Source organism: Camelus dromedarius, chromosome 15, assembly GCF_036321535.1.
Source record: "Camelus dromedarius isolate mCamDro1 chromosome 15, mCamDro1.pat, whole genome shotgun sequence".
NCBI lineage: Eukaryota > Metazoa > Chordata > Mammalia > Artiodactyla > Camelidae > Camelus > Camelus dromedarius.
Genome location: NC_087450.1, coordinates 48,096,826 through 48,123,766, shown reverse-complemented (window position 1 = coordinate 48,123,766; position 26,941 = coordinate 48,096,826). Strand labels below are relative to the sequence as shown.

Here is a 26,941-nt window from a genome sequence, read left to right as displayed (position 1 = left end):
GAGAACTTTCTACAAAGATGATACGTTTCCCCCACCCCACCCTACCCATCTCCTGTCTCTCCTGTCTCTCTCTAGACAGCCTGGCCTCCTGGTGATGCTTATACCCTGCTAAGTGTTGGTGGCTATCAAGGATTCTGCATCCTGGGGACGAATCCCGAGCTTGCCAGAGACGGACGGCGCAAGGTAGGTCAGCTCCCTGGAAATCAGAAGGGCATCTTCTCTACCACTGATTGCCTGGGGGAAGTGAGGTCCTCTCACCCTTTTGGTCAGTGAGAGTTTTACCATAGAGGAGGGATTAAGTGGTACCCTGAGCCAAGCTAAGCCATCTGGACCCCAATCTACCTGGAATCCACCCATAAGCATGGCTGTCACTCCTCGCTCACCTGGGACTGGGGTCCCACAGGAGGCCGGATCTGGGGACACTCAGCAGCTGAGTGACCCTTACATGCCTCAAAAACTATAGTTTCTTCTTTTGTAATTTAACTTTTCTTGTTATTAAATATCACTAAAATATTATTTGTTCATTGGAAAAATATTTTAAAAGATAACACCTAAAATTATATAAATTACTTATAACTGTAATCCTGAGAAATAAGCATTTAAGGGTCCTTTTTTATGCTTTTTCCCTATGTGTATATGCAAGCGTGCGCGCACATACACAGATGGGATCACACTATACGTACTGCTCGGTGATGCGCTATTTTGACTTCACGATACGTCGCAGGTTCCTTTTTATGTCAGTAAATACAAATCTATAGCATTTCTAAAGGCTTTATATCATATGCTTGTAATAAGCTACAGAACTTACTTAACCAGTGCCTTAATAATGAACATTTAGTGTGTTTCTACTGTTTCACTCTTACAAATAATACTACAGCAAACATTTCTGTATGTATGTGTGCATAGTCATTTGATGATTTCCTTGGATTAAATTTATGGAGATCTGCCCTAAAATTTTGATTCAGGACTATCCAGCCTAGATTATGAAGACCAGAGGGTCAGGAGAGCTGGGGGAACACAGCCTCCCTTGTGAGGGCAGAAGTCTGGTGAAATGAATCAGCCAGCTGGGCTGGAATGAAGGTGGGGCCGGGGGGCATGAGATGCAGGGCAGCTGAGACTGAGCTGGCCTGGCCTGGCCTGGCCTGGTGGCACCTGAGCACGTAGAAGCCCATGGACAAAGCCACCTCTGCATACCTCCCGGGGCTGGTGCTGGGGGAGCTCATGGCTCAGGTGCCACGTTCTCAGCAACGCCACGCCCTGGTGCCCTCAGACCCAGAGCCTCGTGGCCTATGCCTGAGGCCAGCCTGCAGCCTGAACTCCAGCCTCCGCACACAGCAGGGGCCACAGCAGCAGACGGACAAGGTTCCTGCCATGTCCGGATTATCTGCTGGTCAGAGAGCTTTCTCTTTGGACTCAGAGACAGAAGGGTTGGAGACGCCCTCCACTCCCAGAGCCCTCGCACAAACTGAAGGGATCCCGAGTTGCGGGCAGTCATGGCTGTCAGCAGGAAGTAGGAGGAGGCTCCAGGCTGGGCCTGAATCAGCCGCCGGAATAGAAGAATCATCCGCATGCGTCCAGCCTGCTGCCTCCCAGCAGCCCAGTAGGGGCGGCCAGCACGGGCAGATAGGCTCCTGACCTTGAGTGTTGTGGGGCTGTTGGCACATTCCTAAGAGCGCCACTGACATGACACTAGGTCGTCCTTGACACTAGGGAGTGCTTTGCTTCTGTGGCTGTCGGGTCAGAGGAGGGGAGTTGGAAAACTAGACAGCTGAGCTTGGATTTGGTGACCGTGGCATTCTCAGCTCCTGGTGGGGATAGACGTGGAGTTAAGTGTCTGAGAAAAGATTCTGGAGTTGCTCTTCACAGAAGTCAGTTTTCTAAGAATAATCCTTCAAGTTTTAGACGTATGAGTGTGGCGGGGGTGCAGGGGATGGAGAGACCCAGGGCAGTGGGTTGATGGCCCCTCTTTTGGGGTCTTCTATTCCCTGCCTCTGACGCAAGCTGGCTCATGGCTCTTATTCATCCCAAGCTTCGAGAAGCATGTATTTTAGGATCGGGAAGGACCTTGAGAGTGATGTCACCAGGCATATTTGATGGGATACACCCCTTGTGCTCACCAGACCAGACTGGTCTTCCCACTGAACTCACGGTGGGCTTCCCTGCCACCTGGCCAGTTCCTGGAGGATGAGAATCACATCTGATTCTCTCTGTATTCCCTTCCACCTCCCCCACCCAGCACCTGCCAGGGCTTTCAATAAATACTCACTGCACACACAGCCATAGCACGTGGCCGGGTGCTGGGTTGTATGTTTCCCTCATGTGCAGGACTCCCACTGATTCCCAAGAAGATAGGAAGTTTCCATGGCCCACTTTGGCCCCTGGTGACCAGTAGAAGAACTATCACTTTCCTGTGGAATGGGGCCAGGTCACGGGGCTCTGTGTATCCTGCTACAAAGCGGAGTCTGCTCGGATGCAAAGAGGGAGGGCTGCTCTCTGCCTGTCAGTGGTGTGATGAGGATCCTCTACATGAACAAGAGCATGGTACCAGAACCAGCCAGCAGGACCGAAATCCGATGCCAGCACTGCAGTGTGTGACCCCCGCCGGGGTGGGGCTGAGGGGAGGTACAGCTGAGGACCCGGTTAGTTGGGGAAGTGGAGGCTAAGCCAAGGATGGCATTAACAGACACCTAGGCTCCGAGGTGACTCAGGGTGAATGCCGATCCCCATCGGTGCTGAGGAGCACCCCCTTGCGGCATCCCAGCCTCCGTCCTGGGACTGTCTCAGGGCTACCTGGCAGGCCCCTTACCCCTCTGTGTGCCCTGCAACCTGGGAGGACATCACAAATGTCTCCAACCTAATGGGAGCTGTTCCACTAGAGGACACTGTGTACCGTGCCCTGGACTTTCACACTCACAGGAGCTTCACCCAGTGAAGCCATCCCGCAGGTGCCCTTGCTGAGCACACTCACGTCCTCTGCTTCCTTCTCTCCCACACTCCAGGCAGCCTTGTTCATTGGCGGGGGTGCGGGGATGGAGAGACCCAGGGCAGTGGGTTGATGGCCCCTCTTTTGGGGTCTTCTATTCCCTGCCTCTGACGCAAGCTGGCTCATGGCTCTTATTCATCCCAAGCTTCGAGAAGCATGTATTTTAGGATCGGGAAGGACCTTGAAAGTGATGTCACCAGGCATATCTGATGGGATACACCCCTTGTGGGCTCCTCTTTCTTATCCATCCCCCTTTGGCTTCCACCCCAAGGATGGACCTGTGGGCTGACATTTCAGTGCTGCTTTCTCCAACACATACAAGCTGTCACCCACTTGTCCTTAGTTCTTGCCTCTCCTGGCCGCATCCTGGGGACCTTGGCAGCCCCTACCTCCTCTGGGCATCTGGGAGCTCAGACCCCCGAGGAGGCCATGTAACCCGTGGGCTCGGGCACAGGTCCTTTGGTGGAGCTTCAGCCGAACCCTCAGCCTGGCCCGGGTATCCTTAGTACATCTCTGGTCCATTCCCTGCCCAGTCCCTGCAGCTGTTCCCCGCCTTCTCCATTGTCCTAAAGTCGTCCAGCTGGCCTCGTCCACCTCGGGATCCACAAATGATCTCACTGCTTGTGTCCCATTGAGAAATGTCTCGTGGAGAACTGTGGGTGGCATCTCTGTCTTTCTGGCCACCCCAACCCCTTTTCCTCCTTCTGCCTATAAATGAGGTTGTCTGTGCTCCCAGGTTTCCCTCAGCTTTCCTGTCTCTCATTGACCCCTTTCCTCTGTCTGCATCAGCTGTCCCTGGGGCTTGATTCTGGGGCGGCACCTCTGTCCTAAGGCCCCGACCACTTCTCCAGAGTCCTGAGAATCCGTTACCCACCTGTCTTGATCTCTCTCAGACTCAGCCTGGCCAGACCTCTAGGGGTGCCTCACCGCTCGCCCCTCCCTCGACTGTGAACCTCCGTCTCCTTCGCCTTGAGTCTGTCATCTTCCCTCCTGGATCATGAGCTTCTGGAGGACAGGGACTGTTCTTTTACCTCCCCATCATGGGATCAGATGATCTTATTCAGTTCAGAGGGCATAGGACTGCTGGACAGAGTGACCTCACAGGCCATGTAGGTTGGACAGGACCCGAGACTGGGAGACTGGCCCCAATCCACCACCTTGTCCCAAATCCACCGCTAACTCCAGGCAAGCCCCAGACAGCTTTCAGAGCCTCTGTCTCCTCTGCTGTAGGTGGAGAATAATCCCCCACCATCCTAGCTCCCAGGGGGGGCTTGACAGCTTCAGCGGGAAAATGACACTGCCTGGGCGGCAGTGCTCAGCCCTCGGTGAACCCTGTGGGCACCTGGAGGCCTTTAACCAATGTAACATACCTGGGTTCTTCCCCCAGACCTTCTAACTTAGCTGTTCTCATGGGGATGGGCATCTGTGTATCCTAAAGCCTTAACTACTACTCTCAATCAAAGATATTACCAAACTCCTGGATTCTAAGCCCTAAGCAATGGAGGCGAAGGTTACGGAGATTTGGCAAAACAGAATTCCTGGATAATACGTAATTTATCTCCTCTTTAAGATGTTCTAAAAGCCTAACCCCTGGATCTAGCCACCTGAAAGCCAGGGAACTTGGTTATCATCCAGTGGCAACCCTGTTCATCTCGCCCCAGCCTAAAAATGCTTTTACATCAACCATACTTGTTAGAAGATCTTTTTTTTTTTCTATTGATCACATGGAGATGCCCACATTTAGGATTTGGGGGCAGTTAATGTTCCTCCTGACCTGGTGACCCCGTCACTGGTACCCTTGGAGAAGTGCCTCTGATTTGAGCACGTATTTTCCTCCCGGGCCACTGTCGGAGTGTCTCACGTTGGATCACATCGTAACAGACCAGCTCCTTGTTTGTTTCTTCCAGGTCTAAACAGTGGCTCTCAACCCTGGCCAGATATTAAAATCACCCAGGGAAGTTCTTTAAATGCTGATATCCAGGCTACACATCAGATCTATTAGATCAAAATCTCTCCAGATGGGACCCAGGCATCAGTGTCTTTGTGACGCTCCCCAGGCAGTTCCAACAGGATGCCAAGGTCAGAGGCACCGCCAAGCCTAGAGGTGTGACCCACCTCTAGCAGACGTGGCAACTTCCCAGGTGTGGCTTCCCCGAGGCAGCATGCCCTGTGCCACTTCCCGCCCCTACGCTTGTTTGTCTCTCTCCTGCTTTTGGTTTACATTGTCTTACAGTATCCTTTTAAGTCACCTTCAGTCCTGTCTGAACTCAGTGAGGTGAAAACAAACAGAATAGAAAGCTTCCTGCTTTTCTCTGGCTGGGCCCTGGGCACAGCTCCCACCCCGTCAGGCATCCAAAGAGAGAGGGTTGGAGCCCCCCTTCCCCACCCACAGGTGCCAGGTCGGCACCCTCGGTTCTGGTAATCGCCACACTGTGGAATTACAGCCAGTTCTGCCAAGAGCTCTCCAAGGCCCGTGAGAGAGGCTGGGTCAGTTCACAGCATCTGTGTGCTGACACGGGACCGGGGCCAAGAGGGGGCTGATGGGGTGGCCCACCAGAGCATCACTGTGCCCTGGACGGCAGCTGTGCACCCTTGTCTGCCCTCCTCCGTCCGCACGATTCAGCCCCATGCTCAACAACGTGCTGAGATCATTGGCCAAAAGCAGGAGATGCCCTTAGGGCAGATCCCCGATTTCTGGATGCTGAGTTGTGCGGGAAGAGCACACACACAGGGAGGCAGTTCCCCTTAGCAAATGGGGGTGGGGTGGGCACACAAAGCAATTCTCCCTTGCTGCAAAACCTCGTTTGGCACCTGGGCTAGAAATAGCTTATCTGCAAAACCTCAGAGTTTATTTTTGTGTCCAAGTTTGATTTTCCAAGTGACCTGTCTCCTTCCTTCCCTTGCACCTGCCCCGGAGGCCAGGGCTGCCGGGAACAGTTGTGAGTCTGTGCCCTACAGGAGGGCATCTGGCTTGGGGAGCATGGGAGCTGACACCCAGCTCAGGCTCTGCAAGCTTTTCTGTGCCCTGTGAGTGCTCAGAGGGAGGACAACCTCTTTCTAATTTGTGCAGAAATGCTGAATAGCGTGGTAGTGGCCCTGCCAGAGTCGTGCTCGGGGAGAGCATCACACACACTTTTGTCCAGTGACCGTGTAAGGACGCTCCTGAATATGTGGGCTCCTGTCTCTTACTGATGATCTCATATATTTGCAGGTCACTCAGAAGAACTTTTAAGCTTTTGTCTTCTAATCATAAATTCTCCCTTTCTCATGCAACATGACAGATAGTGTTAGAAGCACTAGGGCTGTAGGAGGAATACTCCCAGCACATAGTAAAACAAAATGATATTCCCTAACACAGTCATTCATTCAAGAACTTGTTGGCAGCTACATTGTATATTGTTCTAGGTCTGAGATCCAGAGAGGTCTGACAAAAGCCAGTCCTCAAGGAGTTGGCAGTCCAGGAGGGAGACCAGCAAACAGATACATTCTTATAATACATTTTAATAAATGCAATAGGAGATTACAGAATATGCTCTGGATGAACTCATTCACTCAACAAATATTTCTTGAGCACCTGCTCTATGCCAGGCATTATTCCAGGCACTGGAGATACAGCAGTGACCATGAGACCAAATCCCTGAACCAGAGCTCACGTGTGAGGCCATGAGAGTACTCAGCAACTCACTTAGTTTGGTCAAAACCACAGGCTTCCAAAAAGAGGAAACTTCAAGCTGGAAAGTAGCGTGTGTGTATCTGTCTGTCTGTGTGTGTGTGTGTGTGCAGGCAACAGGAACAACTTGTGCAAAAGCCTGAAGATATGCAAGGACAGGAGAGCTCAGACCATAACTGCTAAGGGAGACCTAAGCGTTGGGAGATGTGGCTGGAAAGGTAATTGGGTCTCAGCTGTGATGGGCACTGAGTGCAACGCTAAGCCTCCAGAACCCACCCTCTTGGATAATGGGAACAGAGCTGAGGGCTCACGGAGCACTGGTCTGAGACCACTCTCACAGCCAGGCTCCCCGTGCACTCCCTGACCCCCAGAGACTCTAGCAGCTTCTTGCTCTGTGCAGCCGCTGCCCCAACCCTACTTCATTAGAATGTCCAAGGTTAAGATCGTATGACTTACTTTACCTCCTCCTATGACCCAGTGCTTTTAGTTCTCAGAGTAAATACTTTCACATAATTTCATCTACTTGGTCATGAAGGAGACCCTAGCAAGTAAACAGAGGGGGATTATTGTTGCCATTAATTATACCAAGCAACACGCTGAGGCCCAGAGAGGGCCAGTGTCTTGCCCAAGGTCACACAGCCCATCAGAGCAGGTGGGAACTAGAGTCCTTGTTTCCTGGTTCCCAATCCAGAGCCCCTGTGGCCTCCGTGTCAACGCCACTCCTTAAATTGACGCCTCGGAGCCCTGAGTGTCAGTCTGCACCTGCCTGTCTTCCGCAAATGTTAGTTGAGCGCCTACCGTGTATCAAGCCCAGCACTGAGTGGCCATCCTCTGGGCTTCAATGTAGCCCCACCCGCACCCAGAAGGGAAACTGGAAGAATCCCATCTGGGTTGTCCTTCCTCCCACCCACCGTGACCCAAGAGGCCGACGGACCTCAGGCAGCCAGGCCCGGGCTGTCACCCACCTGTGCCGAGTTGAACAGACAACTGAATTGCCTTTGCCACCGGGAGACCACACCATTCACTCCTGCGTCCTCTCATCCAGGCCACTCGGAGGCGCATTAATTACAGCTGCTGATACATGTTTTCACTCCTACTTGTAAGGGAGCTGGAAGCTCAAAGAATGGGGGAGACTTAAGCCTCGTTCCGGGGCCCGGAGCTTCCCCGTGTGAGACAGATGCAGCCTAGCAACCCTCTTGGGCCCTTCTTTTGATTTGTAGCAACTCATTTAGATAAAAGCATCTGGTTCGTGAGGTAGCAACAACACAAAATCATTAAAAGCATATTTCTGCTTCCACTAAGTAACCTAGTAACAGCGCAGCAGGTAGCAATTAACCCGGCCCCCTCCTCCAGGTACACAGGCAGGTGCTGAATGTGGGAAATGAAAGTCAGACTATGGAGAGGGCCTATCGTCCAGGGTCCCTTCTCAGATCAGCGCTGAGGCTCACAGATGTGCACGAGGCCGTCCCCACCCGTCAGCCAGAGAGCCTCGCCCTCCCATTAGTGCGGACAGGAGGCACCCTCCCTCTCCAACCCAGAATAAACAGTGCAATGATTTATTTAGCACCAGTTCAAGGCTTTCTAGAACACACTCGGAGTGCTCTGCATCGTGCGCAGGTGAGCACAGAGCTGCACCACTGGCTTTGTGAATCGGAAAAAGTAAGTCTGACCCCGGACCAGGTTGCCAAACTCGCCTCCCGTGACCTCCACTCCAACACACACGCGCGCATGCACGCACACACACACACACACACACACACACACACACACACGACCTCTGCTCCCATCTAGACAGACCCAGTGCTCCTCACTGACCCTGCTCGTGTGCATCACACCTCTGGGCCCTTGTCCTACTAAGCCTGCCTCTCCCGTCCCTATGCATCTCCCGGCAAAGTTCTCCCAGGTCACCCACCCCTGGGAATTTTCTCTTCTCTGACTTCCTGATGCTGTTACTCTCCCCAGCACCCATCCGGTTCTTGTTGGGTCAGGTGCAGTCCTTTCACTGTCCACGGTGCTGAAGGCTCATCCCGGGCCCCTGTGAGCTCAGAGCTGAGCACATATTAACACTGTAAAGGAACTGATCATGGGAAGTCAACTCACATGGCCTCCAGTGTGGCTCCTGGTCCCCCAGGCCCTCTGCTTCCCTGCTGTCACTGAACGCTCTCACCTGACACCTGGCTGTTTTCTTGTCTGCCTTGGGAGACAGCTAGGCGTCCGCTAAGGGCAAGGGCTGTGTCTCAGTCACTGGGTCTCTCCCCAAAGCCTGGCACAAAGAAGGCCCTGGAACACATGGGATGAGTAAGTGACCTGTGTGCCTCACTCAGAAGCATCTCATTTTACCTGCCTCACCTGTGTGTGCTCAGGGTCCTGCCATGCCCATCAGAGCAGCTCACAGCCGCCTACTGTAGGGCAGTGAGGGCAGTGCACTGACCCAGCCCTTCCAAGGCCACCACCCCTGGGGACACCACGCACCCAGGCCAGAGCTCTCATTTCTACTCTTCCAAGCACTGTCCCCAGACCAGGAGGAAAACAGGCTCCCTGAATCCTGCTGGAAACCAGGCTCTCAATATTCTTACTTTAACATTTAAAACTGTTTTGGACAGGTGCGTCTCATGTTCAGAGGGGCCTCACAGCCTTCACTCATTTGTTCATCATTCATTCATTCATTCATCTGGGGAATGTTTACAGTGAGCAGCATAGTGTAGGTCAGGAGCACAGATGGTGGAACCAGACTGCCTGGGTTCTAACCCCAGCCCTGCCCCTTACCAGCTGGGTGACTTCTGGCACACTGTTGAATCTCTCATGCCTCAATTTCTTCACCTGCAAAATAAGGATTATAACTATACCTACCTCACAAGGTGGTTATAGGATTTAGTTAACATAAGGCAGCACCGAGAGCAGTGCACGAAACATAGTCCAGTACAAGGGTGTGCTATTATTATCCTAAGGGCTAGGACCCCAGCCAAGGCATGGACTTAAATCATGCTGTCCTCAGGACCAAATGCACTTCCAAGGAAGGTGTCGGTGTGCCCACCCCCTGCACCCCTCCTTCATGCTGGTCACCCGGTGGCCTCTGCTTGCTGAACACATCCAGTCAGCAGGGGACTTCGGCTCCCAGTGAGGCAGCCCTCCTCAACCCACAGGAATCCCAAACAGCCACTGGGCTGCAAACTGATTCTCTGCAGACAACGGCAGAAGGTCCAGGGGCCCCTCCTTACTTCTGGTGGGGAATCTCCCAGCACCCGTCACAGCCCCGCACTTCTTCACCCCCAAAGAGGACTTGAACTCCTGCTCAGCCCACAGCTGCCCCAAACCGTGGATGAATGACCGTCAGAGACTTTGGGGCTTGTACCACCCAGGGCTGCCACTGGCCGGCTTTGGGACCTGGAAGCATGTCCCTGCCTCCTCTTTGGATCTCAGTTTCTTTATCTGTGTCGTGAGGGGAGTGGATTCATGGTTGATCCCCAAGGGGCCAGCCAGGCTCTGTCTGGAGGAGTGACACTCTGGATGTGGCCACATGGGGGCTTCTGGGACAACACCCCAGTTAGCACTGTGGCTTCAGAAGGTATGTCAGCATGTCCTTGGGGCATCTGTCATTAACAATTATGAAGCCATTATCTGGTAAATAATTCATAACCCAAGAGATGGGATAAGCCGCCAATAAACAATAATCCGTTTAGAACGAGGCTTGGCGGGGGCAGTGCAGCAGTGGGGATGCCACTCCGTCCTCGCCGCTGGGGTCCTGCTTAAGAGCCCGGCTCGGGCCTAGCCTCTCTGAAGCCCTCCCTCCCCACCCAAAGGCATCACCTGCTCCCCTGGCTCAGCAGGATTTAGTCTCTGGAGTACCAGGGATGGGTATTGAGTGTTGACAGTGGGCCGGGGCTCTGCTAAAGGATTTCCATGTGCTTTCTCTCCGAATTCTCCCACCAACCCTATGGACGGGGGCACTGTTATTGTCCGCCTTTACAGAGAAGTAAACCAAGGTCCAGAGAGGCTGAATAACTTAGCCCAGGTCGGTGTGACTTGGGAGCTCTCCCTCTGCCCCAGCATGTCCCACACTCTCTCCTGCCATGAGTTTTAACCTCTCACTTGTCTGGCCTTGGTCTCCGTGTGACCTAGACTCGGAGCCCGGGAGGCCTGTGCTCCCCCTCTGTCTCCCTCACCCAGGGCAGGGCCCAGGAGATGTCTCCTAGGGCCTGCAGACCACAGCCTCACCGGCCGGCTGGCTGGTTAGTGATGCCATTAGGCTTGTTAGTGGTGTTTGGAGGCCAAACCAAGGCCCCTGGGGCGGGGAGTGGGAGGGTTGTCTTCAGGACACTGTCTGAACGCTCCATCTTCTCAGGGGCCTGGCGCACTTCCCCGTATCAGGGAGGGAGGTGCTGCAGCCTTCTGGCCACGTTCCTGTGGAGACCTCTGTCCTGGGGAAGGAGTTCTGCGCCCAGATCTTGTGAACAGGACTGCATGGGTTGGTTTGTGTTTAGGGTCTGGTTGGCTCTGCCAAGAGCTGCTCCTTTCCCGCCCACTCTGTCACCCTACCAGCTAGGGCAGCTGCTCGCCCTCTGTCTGCAGGACCATTTCAAAGACCTGCCCAGAGGCCCTCAGTCAGGGAGGGACCCCAAGGAAGAGGAGGGGAGAGCTCTCTCACTGCTAAGAAGGTCCATTCTCGGCCCTCCCCTGGTTGGGGCGCATCAGCACCCACACACCAGCCTCCCCAAGGCCTGCTGTCGGGAACGGTCTCGGGCACACTTCTCAGACCACAGAGCCACCCTGAGTTGGGAGCCGTGAGGAACAGGGTGGAGTTGCTGGATGCTTGGCCCTGTAATGGTCACATCTGGAACGTGGCACGGACCTCGCGGCCAGCCCCTGTGGTGGAGGAAGCCACAATGGTTCCCCATGCGTGCTCATTTCTCAATAACTGTGGTAACCAGCCCCGGGGGAGGCCCCTTTTAGCCTTCCGACCTCTCCTACTCTAGAATGGGTGGTCAGGACTGGGAGACACCAAGGCCAGGAGAAGGGGGCCCTTGCTGCGTTCTAGAACAGCTTGAAACAGACAGAAGCTCCGCATCTCCTTTGAAAAGGATTGCCTGAAGGAGGCACCAGTCCTGTCCTGCTGGTCAGACTCCCACACTGACACACATCCCCAGGCCCCTTCCTGAACAACCTTGTACCCAGAAATGCGGGATCCACCCCGGGGCATCGCCTGCCTTTGGCCAATGATGTCAGCACATTGTTCAGCATGGGGCCGAATTGTGCGGATGGAGGAGGGCAGACAAGGGTGCACAGCTGCCGTCCTGGGCACAGTGCTGCTCTGGCAGGTCTTGGCCCCGGTCCCGTGTCAGCACACAGATGCTGTGAACTGACCCAGCCTCTCTCACGGGCCTTGGAGAGCTCTTGGCAGAACTGGCTGTAATTCCACAGTGTGGCGATTACCAGAACCGAGGGTGCCGACCTGGCACCTGTGGGTGGGGAAGGGGGGCTCCAACCCTCTCTCTTTGGATGCCTGACGGGGTGGGAGCTGTGCCCAGGGCCCAGCCAGAGAAAAGCAGGAAGCTTTCTATTCTGTTTGTTTTCACCTCACTGAGTTCAGACAGGACTGAAGGTGACTTAAAAGGATGCTGTAAGACAATGTAAACCAAAAGCAGGAGAGAGACAAACAAGCGTAGGGGCGGGAAGTGGCACAGGGCATGCTGCCTCGGGGAAGCCACACCTGGGAAGTCCCCACGTCTGCTAGAGGTGGGTCACAGATTTACCTCCAGGCTTGGCAATGCCTTTTTTTTTAATTTTATTTTTTATTGAAGTGTAGTTGATTTACAATGTTAATTTCAGGTGTACAGTAAAGCGATTCAGTTATACATATGCATGCATAGATGTCTTTTCAGAACTTTCCATTATATGTTATTGTAAGAAATTGAATATAGTTCCCTGCTCTATACAGTAGGTCCATGTGTACACATATCTGTTAATCCCAAACTCCTGATTTATCCCTCCCTCGCCCTTTCCCCTTGGGTAACCATAGTTTGTTTTCTATGTCCCTGAGTCTGTTTTGGGTTTGTAAATACAATTTGTATTGGCAGTGCCTTTGACCTTGCCTCCTGTTGGATGGGGATGCCAGTGACTAATGTGAGACATCTACGTCTTGCTTATCCCAAAAGGAGGGGCACATCCCCTTGTTCCATGGGGCTGGTACTTTCTCCCGCTCCAGCAGCTTCAGTCTGAGACCCCGCAGGAAGCTCTCTCTTCCAGGCTGGCTCTTCCAACCCATCGGGATGAGACTTTCTGTGCCATTGCAGACAGACTGACAGAAAACAAAACTATCATTTAAGGAGGGGGCATTCTCAGCCCCGGCAGTCAAAGGAGTGAGAGAAATCGGCTTTTGTCACAAGGCAGAGAGCGTGGCTTTTCCGTGGGCTGTGACAGCACATACAACCTTCTGACAGCCCCTGAGGAACGCTGCTCTATTACGCGTGTGCTCACGTGTAATCTGTCCTCCTGCTCTCGGTGAGGGGGTGCTGTGGGGCTGCTGAGCGATGTGCCGCAGAGGAGGAGCGGACACCTGCTGGGTCTGCTCTGGTCCTTCTCCCCCTGCTCCAGGGAGCCCCAGCGATGATCAGCCCTGACGCGGGAACCTGCTTCCACAGATCTCCAGGGAAGGAAATTCCATCAGCTCCCAGAGTCCCCGTTCCGGTGGCTCCTACTGTAGGCTTTTCTTCTATCTGACCTAAATCTCCCTTGCTGAAATTTAAGCCCATTTTCCCTTGTTTTGTTTTGAGTGGAAATGGAGAAGAGCTGGTCCCCAGCAGCCTCCTAAAGCAGGGTGAGTCAGAAGTCCTTTGTACCTCCTGCCACGTGGAAGCGTTCTCAGAAACCGGCTCTGTTGAATCCTTCTCTGAAGTCTCAGAGAGAACAGCTTGCACATTGAGGCAGGAGACCATTCTCCATCCCGGGGGAGCCTTGGTGGTGGCAGAGGCACCCCTCCCCCGCCCCGTGCACAACGCTGAGGTAGCCCCTGAGGATGCTGAGTAAGCCGGGGGAGAAGCCAGGGGAGATGGGCGTGTGAGTGGATCAGCCCCACACGGTGCAAAGGGCAAGCATGGAATCTGGCCAGGAGCTGGGGGAGCTTCCAGAAGGGAGTGACACCCACCCACCCACCTTGAATCCCAAGGGAGGGAGGGGTCAGCCAGGACGAAAAGGACAGGCTTTCAGGCAGATACCAGAAGGATTCCCTTTCCTCCAGGTCCCTGGTTTGGGTTTGAAAACATAGTTCTCTTAGTTATATTCCTCTTTACTCTGGAGCTTGAGCAGATTTTTTCCAGCCTGCCTCAGCTGGTGGTGTATCAGGAGTTCCACGTCCTCACAGGGTCCTTCCCTTTTTAGTGAGCATACATGTTGGGGGAAGCCCCCCTGGGCAAGGGCATGAATCCGGGCACAGATATTCGGGGGTGGGGGAGGGGGGCTGTTGGCCTCTTGATCTCCTAGACCTCTAGGTTTCTGTCTCTTTTTTGTGCCTTTTTACTTCTGGGAACAAATAACCCCCACTTGTTTTAGCTAATTTGTAGGCTATTGAAGCCAGTTCCTGGAAGAGTTGGGTTCATAGTAAAAATAAATAAATAAAAATTTAAAATTTGATTGGAAAGCAGTAGATCATAGCTAAGTTCTGAGTTCAAAAAGCCATAGCACTGAGTGTCCCTGACAGCACTCAGGCAGGATGCAGTGAATGCAAGAGACGAATTTTTATTTTTCCTAGGCCAACGGAATTAAAACCTTCCCAATCTGTCGGGTAAATGGAGAAAGACCGAATCCCTTTTTCCTAAGCAGTTATTCAACTGCAATACCGAGACGTAAGCAAGATCATTTGACTTTTTTTTTCCCATTGCCTGGTCCAAAGCCCCCCTCCAAACTACTTGGCCTCAACACAACAGGACAGGAAAAAAAAAAAAAAGCTGCATTGATTGGATTTGAATAATGGAATTGCCATTAATATCTTCCATAGAAGATGATTGACTCTGACTTGGATTTATGGAAAGTTGGGTCTTGTAAAAGTAAACAGAGTGGGAGTCGTTCAATATTAATGCACCCACCCCTCCTCAGGGCTGGTTAAATGCATGGGCTCCTGGCCAGAGCCCACCAGGCCAGCAGTCGGGTCATGGGGGCCTCTGGAGGATGCAGAGGGCAGCCTGCGCCCAGTCTGGTTCTCAGCTGTGCCAGTCTAGGGAGACAGGCGGCACCCTACCCCTCTTTCCTTCACAGTAGGTTCTGACGTGAAAATCCCTGCCCTTTTTTGTCAAGAGGCTGTGGGTGAGACCAGCAGCACTCACCTCTACTGTGTAGAAGCCCACTGCTCCTAACAGAGCCAAGGACCCCTGATGACCCAGAAAGTCACTCCCTCTCCCGGCACCCACTATGAGCCCCCACCCTCTGTGGGCGAGCTCCCAGCCCCTCTGCAGGTGGCAGGGCTTGTGAGCCACGGCAGCCTCTGGCTCTGCTGCCCTTGAGCCCAGAGCCCTGATGGACAGACCTTTAGCAGAGGGAAGTGTGGGCTCGGGCTTTCAGAAGGAGTTTCTCCAGTGACTCTACTCCTGCCCAGGAAGATGTGGTGAGGCCCAGGTCCTCCAGGAAAGTGGTGGCAGGGCCGTAAGTGGCTGAGGGCCCTTCCCAGAAGAGCCGATGTTTGAGGGGTTGGGGGATGTCAGTCACATCAGGGTGCTGGTAGCTCCCACTCATGCCAGCATTCCACCCGGCCGGGCCATCAGCTCCACTCCTGATCCTCTCGCTCAGGTAGCTGCCTCCTTGATCCCCATCCAAGCGGTTTGAAAGCCTTATCACCATCTTCCAGCCCTCTAGGTGCTATTGATCTCCTGTCCCTCCGCTATAAACTGGCAACACCCAGACCTGTCCCCAGGGTCTGTACATGTCCCCCTGCCCTCCCCAGGATGTCCCTCGGGTGCCACAGGACCTCACAGGCTTCATCATCTTTCCTCCAGCCCACTCCTCTTCCTGTGCTCCCCACCTCTGGGAATGGCCACACCATCCACCCAGGCCCCAAGTCAGAAGTGTGGGCATGCCCCTAGGCCTCTCCTCTGTCACCCGGCACCCCTACATCCCAGGCTCTCAGCTCTGTCTCCTACCCTCTCCGCACCCATCCTTCCTCTCTGTCCCCACTGCTCTTGACTTGGTTCTGCAGCTCCTCGCCACTTCTAACCTGCACGACCACCGTGGTCTCCTGCCACAGTCTTCTCCCTCCTTCCCTCCCTCCCTCCTTGTCCCCTTCTAGTTCCTGCACACTGGCCTCCGGAGTGACCTCTACAGGGTGCCAACCACACTGCCAGTCTCCCCAGCCCCTGTAGGATGAGATCCAGACATCTGCCCACGTTCCCTGTGCTGGCAGCATCTGTGATTACACTCTGGTACTCTGTCCCATGCTGACTTTTCCATGCTGCTTCCTCCACTTGGAATGCCATTCCCATCACCCTCTCTGGACTTGCCCACCTGGGTTTCCTCCCAAGGCAGGATCAGCCATTCTCTCTCTCCTTATTTTCACATAACATGCTGTTCATACCCGAGTGCAGGGAAGGAAATGAACCTTTGAAGGCCTTCTGTATCAGACATGTTTGGGGCTGCCTGCTTTGCCCAGGCTGTCTTCTGGAAGCATCTGTGCTCACCCACAAACTCTGCTGCTGATAATGACCCCACCCCTCCAGCCTCAGTTTAACTAGACCAGGGGCAGATTCCTGACTTCAAGGGTGCCCTTCCACTGGCTGGCCAGCAATGTGGGACTGATTGCTCCTGACTTTAAAAAGTTAACTAGACTAATAGGATGTTAACTAAGAGAGTTCCATTTGGGGCTGGGCACTTTAGCCGAATGGTAATACAGATGCGAGACAGGAGTTCTGTACATGATGAGGTCCAGTCTCAAAGGCATTGACTTCATGGGGGAAGGAAAGGGGAGATGATGGCCCAGGAGAAGCAGGACCTTGAGCAAGAGACAGAGCTCATTGTGGCTGGTCCCTGAAGCTCTTCCTGTTTCTGCTGGATCCCCCTGAAACCCCACCATAGTCTCCCAAGAGTCCTCCCATTCACATGAGCTGGTGTGGGTGGGTGGGTTCTCTGGGGTCCTAGAATGGCTTCTTTTGAGTACCTTGCAGTAATCCTGCCATGTAGGAATTATTGCCATTTTTGCAGATGAGTCCATTGAGGCTCAAACATATTAGGTAACGTGCTCAAGGTCACAGAGTGAGGAAGCAACAGAGCTGAGGTGTGAGCCAGTCTTTCTCACATACAGCAGTGCCCCTTCCTCCGCACGGGCCGCCTCCTTGCAGTGTGTTCACGGTCCCCTTGTCTCCCACTCAGGGCTCTCAGCTGCTCAGAGACAAGAGAGGTGTCTCGTGTACCATGTTGCCCCACTGCCCACCACGGGCTCGAGGACCATCCAGGCGTCAAGTGTCTGACGGGTATAGTTTAATTTCCATGCAGCCCAGTAGAAAAAGCACTGGACTCTGAGCCCAAAAGCCAGAATTCAGGTTGTGCCTCTCTCCATGGTGGCTGTGCCATCTTGGGCGGGGCACGTTCATCCCTTGGTTGCCCTGCGACAACGGACATACTGGAAGGTGTCCCAGCAGACCTCGTGTTATTGTGCTGTGCTCTGCTGCACTTCACAGATACGGCATTTTTTACAAATCGAAGGTTTGTGGCAATCCTGTGTCAAACAAGTCTATCGGCACCATTTTCCAACCCCATTTGCTCACTTCGTGTCTCTGTGTCACATTTGGGTCATTCTCTCCATGTTTCAACCTTTATCATTATCATTATATCTGTCATGGTGATCTGTCGTCAGTGATCTTTGATGTGCCTGTTGCAAAAAGATTACGACTCACCGGAGGCTCAGATGATGGTTAGCATTTTTTAACCATAAAGGATTCTGCAACTCAGGTCTGCACCTTGCTGTTTCAGACGTAATGCTATTGCACATTTAACAGACTACAGTATAGCATAAACATAATTTTATACTCACTGGGAAACCAAAAAACCTGTGTGACTCACTTTATTGAGATATTTACTTTATGGCTGTGGTCTGGAACCAAACCCAAAATATCTCCAAGGTATTCCTGCAATGGGCAGTGGGAAGAGATGACTTCTGAGGTCCTGTCCTGCTCTAAACTCCCATCTGTGTCATCATCTCTGCCCTGCCTACCTCGCAGGAATGACGTAAGGTGAAACAGTGCACACTCCTGGCCAGCTGAGTGTTTGCTCCAACCTGTTCTTGCAAATAGCGCTGCCCTTTCCACTCAGTTCCCTGGAGGCCCCCTCGCCTTTTCTTTCATTGCTTGCTGTTTGCAAGGGATTTGTGCGAGCCACGATTTTCATGCACCCCCAATAGCAGCTTTATCTAATGAGGATGAGATGCTTACACATATTTTCATTCTTTAAAAAAAAATAGGGTATTAATTTGTCAGAATTATTCATATTTTACTGATGATATTTTCCTTGTATCTAATCAGGGAGCTCATGAATAGAAATGAAACTATTTAAATACAGAGATGGTGTACATTGTGAGATCTTGTTTTCTCAAGCTGTTTCATAAGGCAGTGAATACATTTATTTCTTCTAAAAACAGGTTTTGCCGCCATCAAAAAAAAAGAGTTTTTTTTAAATCTTTGATTAAATATGACTCTATTCATATTTGTATGAGTAGATATGCTAAATTGGTGTGCGTGGCATCTGTGCGTGTGTGTTTGCACGCGCGTGTGTGTCTGAGACGTGTGCTCATTAGAAGCGTGTTTCCTGGTTTTCTCCGTAGGGACAGGAGACTGTTTTCAGTGAGAAAAATGGAAAAACACATTTGGACCAAATCTTTAGGATGGATGGATGGCAAAGTGAAAGTACAAATTGAAATGGGGCTGAATAATATTCGAGATAATTATTTGTACAATGTAGACTTTTAAACTGCTCAAAATTCCAGCCGCACTTACCTACGCTGAAAGAGGCTTAGAATCATTAAACAAAGCCAGATATTAAATATACTACTGCTATCTCTCGAAACATTAGCAAGTAATGTAAAACACATGGCATCTACTCAATGGAAAATCTGAGAATACAAATTATAATAGTTGTCTTTTAAGACCTCTGGGAAGCTTGAACTAAATTGCTTAATTCCATTAATAACAAACTATTACTCTAGCTATTAAAGTAACATAAGGTAATAGAGATCATGTCGGGAGATTGCACCAAGGTTCTTTCTTCACCTAGCACAAATTTATTCAGGGGCATTGATAGATTTTAATTGACTATGGCAACTGAATAGCAACAAAGGAAATTGAATGTCTTTTGAAAAGCTCCACATTTTGTAGAAGCAAATAGCAACACCGAAGTGAGGGTTTGGGGTTGCTGGGAGAGGCGGGAAGGACGTTGGGGAGCATCCGTACCGGCAGCTCCTCCAGAGCTGCTTTCCTGCGATCATAGCAAGAAGTTTCTCAGGACCAGGCACACCACCGACCCAAGCGTCTTCTGCAGCTCCGTGCAGTCCACATTGAAGCAAAACCAATCCATGCTGCTGTAAAGACATGTGCTTTGTCATGGGGCACACTTCCAAGATTTAGGACTGGAGGGACTGAAGGCTGGAAATGTTGTGAGTGACCCCTCACCATGACTCTGAAGCTGAGGACCTCTAAAGCCTCCCTCAGCTCCCATCGAGTCCAGAATGGATTCTGGTGACCCATCACCTACTTTTCTCTTCTGCTTTTTGGTCCTCTGTCCTCTGCTCATGGTCCTTCTGTCTTCTGTCCACACCCCATTGCCACCAGGGTGTCTGTCCTGCAGTTCATACGGCCTTGCTTTGTATGAAGTTACTTTGTGTACTAGTCATCTCAGGCTGTCATCACAAAATACCACAGACTGAGTGACTTCAACAACAGAAGCTGTTCCTCACAGTTCCAGAGGCTGGATGTCCAAGATCACAGTGTCAGCAGGGTCAGGTTCTGGTGAGGTTCTCTTCCTGGCTTACGGACAGCCATCTCCTTGCTGTGTCCTCACTGGGCAGAGAGAGAGAGAGAGAAGAGGGAAGAGGGAAGAGAGAGGGAGAGAAGTCAAGCTTTCTCTGGGGTCTCCTTGCATAAGGACACTAAACCTATTGGATCAGGGCCCCACCCTTATGACCTCATTTAACCTTAATTCCATAAAGCCCCTGTTTCCACATACAGTCACAGTGGGAGTTAGGACTTCAACATGTGAATTTGGGAGGGACACAATTCAGTCCACAGCAGTTTTGAAGTCCTCATTTCATCTTGTTGGGTTGACCTCTCCTTCTCTGCTTACCCCCAGCCCCAAGTGTCTAGGGTTTTAGTTGCTGCCTCAATTCTCTTTGAAGGAAAACCCACTGTACCAAGATGTGAGGAGTTGCTGGATGCATCCCTGTAGTGGCATTCTAGGAGGTGGCTGGGAGGTCACAGGGTGCCCCCCCATCACCCCCTCACCACGCTTCTTTTTAATCGAAGTATAGTTGATGTAAAGTAATGTTACATAAGTTACAGGTATACAATGTAGTGAGACAATTTTAAAGGTTATAGTTATTATAAAATATTAGCTATATCCCCCGTATATACAGTATATCCTTGTAGCTTATTGTATACCTGATAGTTTGTACCTCTTAGTTTCCCCTCCCCACACCCCTTTACCATGCTCGTCGGTGAGCTGTGTCCAGATCATTGCACCACTTGGCCTGGGGTACACAATAATACTGCTCCACAGGGGTTTGAAGCTGTGTCTTCTGATGTCTGGGCTTCCTCCTGGTTTCCATGTGTTTCCTGAGCATCATCCCACTTCAGCCTTTAGGATGCTCATAATCTTCTTAGTGGCAGTGAGTATAATGGTCAACTCTGCTGCACCCACTGGGACCAGGGACATTCTCTCTCCTGCTGCCCATTGGTCCCAGCTTCTCTCCCGGACATCACAGAGGAGCTCTGGAGGGCTGTCCTGCACCATGGTATCCCCTCTGTGCTCACACCCCTTGCAAGGGGACTGGCCCTCCTCAAGTGCTGTCAGAGCTAGGCTCTGGGTGTGGCGCCCAGGAACGGGCTCTGGTCCTGGCTGTGGGCGCCTGCCTCTTTGGCGCTGGGAGGATCTAATCCCGCCGCAACTGCAGCACATGCATGTGTTTGAAAACCTCCTTGGCAGGCAGGACCTCCTAATTTTTTCCACTTCTTGTGATTAGCGTTGCAGACTAATCCTAGCACCAGACTCAACACCAGCTGTTCTTCCCCCACTGCTTGTTTTTACTTATAAACCAAATGCTGGAGCTGCTGCCACATCGGCTGGCCTCGCTTCTCCCTCAGCCCGAGCTGCAGCCACTCACCTGTGGCATGACCTCAGGTGAGTTACCTTTCCACCTGGCCACCTGGCCACCTGTGTCCTTCGCACAGCCTGGGCAGCACTGCCAGGTCTCAGAGGGCAAGTGAGGGCCACGCTTGGTTGTAGAGAGACCTGAGACTTTCCTGCTAAGACAGTTTGATAGCAGCAGTTCCCAGAGCCAGGCTGATCTATTTTAGAGATTTCATTTTGCATCCAGAGAGATTAGACATCCCTGGATACCACTCACAATTTTTGATATGAGAAGACATATTCAAAATAATACACACAACATTTAGATAAGTTTTATAGCCTGACAGTAAAATGAACACACATGCTCCCACCTCTGAATTTAAGAACAAGGATAGTGCCAAACTGTTTTCTTGTTCCGTTCTTCCCATACTCCTTACATTTGGAAAGGGATCTGGAGGGAGAGCACTGGCCAAGGTTCCTCTCCCCTCCCCGCCACCAGCTTGTCATCCAGAGGGCAAGGACTCCCCCCAGGGGGCACCCAGTTTGCGACAGCAGTACCTCCACCCTTCAGCAGGGACCTGGCCAGGAAGCAAGGACTCTGTGGCGTTCAGCCCAGCAGGAGTTGTCAGAGCTGTCCCGTGGAGTCCAGGGAGGGAGATGAGGCAGGCGCTCACTCTGCTTTGCCGATTTCTCTGGCATCTCCCCTTCTTCCAATGACTTCCATCCATGGCGGGGCCACTGCAAGGGGCAAGTTATTTACAGCATGTGGACCTGGGAGCTCAGACTTCAGCACCCACAGCACCCACACATCGATTTACATTTCTATGAGAGTTTCTCACCTACCTGGAGGGCCCTGAAAACAAACCAGAGAGTGTGGCTTATGGGACATTTGCCCTCCAAACACTCCAGCGTCAGGAAGAACTGTGATTGTCAGATATTCCTGTCGAAAGCCCATGAAATCAGCTCTGTAAACTAGGAAACGTAAGTCACAGTTCTATTTGCTCTGCCACCATATAAGAATCACGAGGTTCTCATAGGGCCGGAAACAAAGCAAAACAAAACCATGAGCCCTTTTAGGATGACTTAATGTCCAGTCATAGCCACCTCTACGTGGCCGTGCTGTTTATCTTGGTATGAAGTTTCTGACTCCCTCCAGTCCTCACATGTTTGGGGCGGGTTGGGTGTTTTTCTTGACAACTGAAATTTACTTGAAAACAGGATTAAAGTAAATCACTCTCTTTTCATCCCTGACAATCTCTCCATCGTTTTGCCTCTCTGGCAAATGCTGTCCCTTTTTGTCTCTCTCCTTCCTCTTTTCTCTCCCTGACTCCTTCCGACGGTTTCCTGGGGGAGAGCCATGCTCAGCACCTCAGGCAGTGTATGTACACATGGTCCCCATCTCCTACCCGCCCCCCCCAAAACATTTTAGTTACACAGGCCTGTGTGAGGGACAGTGCTGCAGTGACTCAGCCAGGATGGGCAGACATAGACCAGAACTCACGTCTGCCTGGAGACATGGGGCCAGGCTGGAAGGTCTACAGGGATCTCAGAGAAGGAGAGCAGACAGCTGGAGGGGTCAAGGAAGGTTTGGTAGCCCTGAGCATCTTCCACTGGATCCTAAAACAACACAGCCTTAAGGTCTGTGGAGAAGAGGAAATGCCAGCTGGGTAGAGAGAGGAGGCTGGTGCATATGTGCCTGCAACCCGAGCTGGAGTGAGGGCCAGGGGCCATTTCCTCAGCCCTGGAGTCCAGGGAACCCGGCCACATGGATGCCTTTCTAAACAAGAAGGCTGTATTACGTGAGCACTGAGCAGAGACTGTCCAGGGGGACAAAGGTGGGTCTAAGGACTGCGGGAATGGTTGACTCAGGATTTCAGGCCAGAATCCCAGGATTATACACACTGGCCATGAGAGCAAGATCCGATGAGCTCTCAAATGCCTGTGCTGTGCGTGATAGTTTTTTGTTTGTTTGTTTTAATGTGAAAGTCATCACCTGGAAAGCGGGCAAGGATTCCTCTGACAATCAGGGAGTCTGGGATTTGGGCAGCAGTATATCTGCTTTCTCTTATATCCCCGTGTAGAGTCCATTCTTCCATCTTGACCTTGGCCTCAATGCCAGGTGGGCCGGGGCAGGAGTGCCAGTGAGGTGCCTGGACATCCAGGTGGATGTGACAAATCAGAGTTGATGCCCAGCCAGGTGGGAGACTGCCCGTGGGCCTCCATGTGCTCTGCACAGCATGGAGCTCTAGGCCTCTGGGTGGAGAGAAGCCCCTCTGGGTGGGGTCAGGAAGGGTTAGGGGGAAGGAAAGCGAGCAGACTAGGAGAACTTGATCCTGCTGCAGCCATCACCCAACCACATTCACTGCTTTCTGGGCGCCTCTGTAAGGAAATCCAGAAAGGTCAGGGACTCCCTGGTATAGTACTGCCCACCTCTCAGAACTTTCTGCAGCCTGGGAGACATTCTGTCCTATGCTGTCTAGTGCTGTTGAATATGGTCCATGTGACTGGGTGACTGCATTTTTTTAATCTATTCAAGTAAAATTAGTTTTAATTGACGTAACCACACTGGCTAGTAGACACAGTATTGGCAACACGACCCTGGAAGACAGCCTGGGTGAGGCTGCCCCGTGCATCCCAAGACTCCAGAAGATCTTTGACTTTGTCCCTTGCTGTGCCTCAAAGTGGCAGAGCAAACGAAGCTCTCAGAGAGAAATCACCCTGAAAATCCGTCTGGGCTGAACACTTTCAGAGGTCCCTGCGACCGAGGCTTCCTTTCGTAGTTAAATTTTGTTAGGCACAGGAGAAGATCCTCCAGGTTTTCCTAAAGCCCTTTCTTCTTTCTGCATAAAGTTTCCTCTGTCTAAGGAAATGGTTTTGCAGGCTTTATTATTTTGGGATTTTTAGCATATTCACTGAAGTGGTACCTGGGTTCCCACTTACCATCGATTTCTAGCTGCTGGGCCTTGCCTCCCGCTCAGAATGGTGGGATCCAGTTAGAGTTGCCCCCATCTCTTCCTTCTTTAGGGGGGTGATTGGAGAGAAAATCAAGGGGCTGGCTGCCACCACTTACAGAAAATGGGCAGATGGGAGCAATTTGATAAACATTCCACAGAAAATGCCTGCCTTCTCTGGGTGTCAGTTAGAAATGTCTAGACAGATATTTATTTTCTTGTTCCAGAACTGTCAGCCCAAGCAGCGGCTGGATTTTCAGTAGTTTGGTGAAGTGCCCTGGCTCTGGGGTGACTGATGGAGGCATCAGAATCCCCACCTGATTTCAGCAATCTCACTTCCCAGAGCTGGACAAGGATACTAAGGAGAAAAGGGGACAGCTGGAGCAAGTCAGAGCCGGGGGCATGGTGACAGCCCCTGGTCCATCCCTACCCTGCCTGGAGGAAGTAAATCTTGGGGGAAGAGGGGTCGAATGGAATATGACTTGGAGATGTAGGGTCTCCCAGACCCCCTGGTGTGGTCTCAGGAAATAATGGAGGGGCGAGGGGAATAGTTCAGGCATCACATTGTGTTTATGACACATCTTTTCTCCTTGACTGCTTAGGATTCTAAAATCTTACTCTTTGAGTCTCATTTGCTAGAAACAGAGCTGACCACTGGCTGAGAAGGGTGGGAACAGATGACTGCTTTTCCTAGGGTGGAAGGCTTTGCAGTTAATTTACATTCATTTGCGTTGGGTTTAGCATTATAAGAGTAATTCATTTATATGGAAGTCTCCTTTAACCCACAAAAATGTATTGATGCCAACTGTCCCCCAGCAAGGAAACAGTGAATGAGATCATCTCTGCCCTAAGGGAGAGAGTCTTTACAGCATGGTCTGGGAGGGAGGAGAAAGATTTTCAGACAGTGGTGGGAAGGACGCAGGGTGGTGTAGCCATGCCAGACACTGGTGTGCAGAAGACGGTGAGTCCAGGAGGGCTTCATGGCAGAGGAGAAACTTGACCTAAGCCTTGAAATGAGTAGCAGAAAAGACTTTAAGATGTCTGGAAAGAGTGCAGGGGGCTCTTCAATGTTTGGAACAAAGATGTGGTGGTGGGAAAAGAAACAGGTAAGTGATGGGAAGCCACAGAGAAAGTTTTATTACTGTAATTTCCAATTCTTTGGGTCTATACTTGCTGTGTTTAACCTTATGAATTTACAAACCACCTGGTATCCGTTTGTTAGATCCCGGTTTGTGATTCTAGCAATGGAGACCAGTGTTACAGAAAAACTCTGTCCTTACAACCTAGAAACGCCCCCTGACCATCACCCGTGTTCCCCCTAGACCATAAAAGTATAGAAACAAACAGAATTCTGATAGCGGTGACATGATTTTTATGTGATGGTCAATCAACAGTGATTCTGAAGCCACTTTTAACACATTTTTCTCTGATTTAAAAACCTGTTTGGAGCTTTGGAAGTTGATTTCCAGGTTTATATATTTTAAAAAATGAATCTGTTTTGAGTTTGGAAACATAATTAACTATTTCCTAGAAAAGAATTTTAAAACATGATTACTTTCCCCATCTCCACATCTCCTTGAGGCTATTAAAAAAAAAATCAGATTTCAAATCATGCGCACGCAGTGAGTCGCTTTTTCTAGTTCAGCTGACGAGGTTGCACTTTGACATGCTTTTCAAGATTTGAATATTTTTATAAATCATGATTATGCTACTGTTTAATGAGAACAAAAGTGGAAACGGCATCTGCCTGTCTGCAGCAGAGCGCCTCCCGGCCTGTGTGCGCTGTCTGGGAAAGTGCTGGCCCCGTCTGGAGCGCTGATGAGCGTCTTGATTAGCTGAAATTGCTTCCTCCCATAGTTTGGGGGTGTCAGTGTTGTGATGAACTGGGTCATCTCAGGGATTCGGGATGCAGGAGCTGCTCTGAGACTCAGAGTGGCTGGCAGTCCGGAGTCAAGTCCAAAATCCCCAGCTCTTCCCGGCGTGGCCAGCTTCCCTTCCTGTCCAGGTTGGGATCTTAGGACCATTCTTTGCTAGACTGTGAGCTTCTCCAGGGCAGGACATGGGGCTGATACCAATTGAACTGAACATGTTTGAGAGGGACTGTAGTGACTGCTGGTTGTGGAGAAAGAGGTCGTTTGGGCACAGGAGGCAGATGTAAGGTGCAGTGGAAATAGCGTAGGAGAGCTGAGGGTCCAGACCCTGAGAGGAGAGCTGCGGGTCCAGACACTGAGCTCCATTGTCATTCAGCTCAGCCACTGGTGTTCAGGTCGAAGAGCTTGTGTCAGCAAGAGTTTAAATGATTTGGTGTTCTTTGTTTTCTAAGTTTTAGAGCTTTGCCGCTTGTTAGCTTTCTTTCAAAATTGTGAAACTAAAAATGTTTTTGATTTTTAAACTGGTTACCATTTTTATCTGAAAAACTCATTGATCCAGAACTCTTTCCCACCACCCCCAAGAAGTTCCTCTCTAAATAATGGTTTAATGTAACTCTGTACAAGGAAATGCCTAGATCTTAGGTGTATGGTTCAATGGTACGCACTGACTGGCAAATGCAGATGTCCGTGTAACCCACATCCCCAGCAAGAAAAGGAACACTTCCGTCAGAAAGTTCCAGAAATTTCTTTGGGCCCCTTCCCAGTCAACCTCCCCACTCCAGAAGCAGCCACTGTTTTCAACATGTGTTTTCATTTGATGTTTTAAATTAAAACATCACCTGCATTTTGAAACTGAAAAGGACTCCTTCCTCCGAGGCAGGCCCGTCGCTGGCTCCTGGGCCCACGGTGTGCCCTGCTGAAGCCAGACCCAGAGGTTGCCGTGCCCCCCGGCTCAGACTTGGAAGTTGTCTGCAGTCTCTGCACAACCCACACCTGGAATCTCAGACATTCGCAATACCTGGAGAACAATGGATGGCAAGAAAATTCATTCTGTGCTTTTTCTAGGATCGCTTGCATGCAATTGTGCCCGCTGAGCAGGAAGACTCCAGATTAGAGGGAGGGAGAGAGAGAGGCCTGCTCATCGGGCTGCATAATC

The 26,941-nt window shown here is 51.3% G+C and overlaps 1 protein-coding gene across 1 annotated transcript in view; it reads left to right on the top strand.

The window, feature by feature from the left end:
* KLHL29 (kelch like family member 29) overlaps positions 1 to 26,941 on the top strand; it is a 295,682-nt gene that overhangs the window by 80,953 nt on the left and 187,788 nt on the right. Inside the window, exon 2 of the mRNA XM_031466646.2 lies at positions 76 to 183. The gene's annotated coding sequence lies outside the window, so the exon portion shown is untranslated. The remainder of the gene's footprint in view (positions 1 to 75; positions 184 to 26,941) is intronic.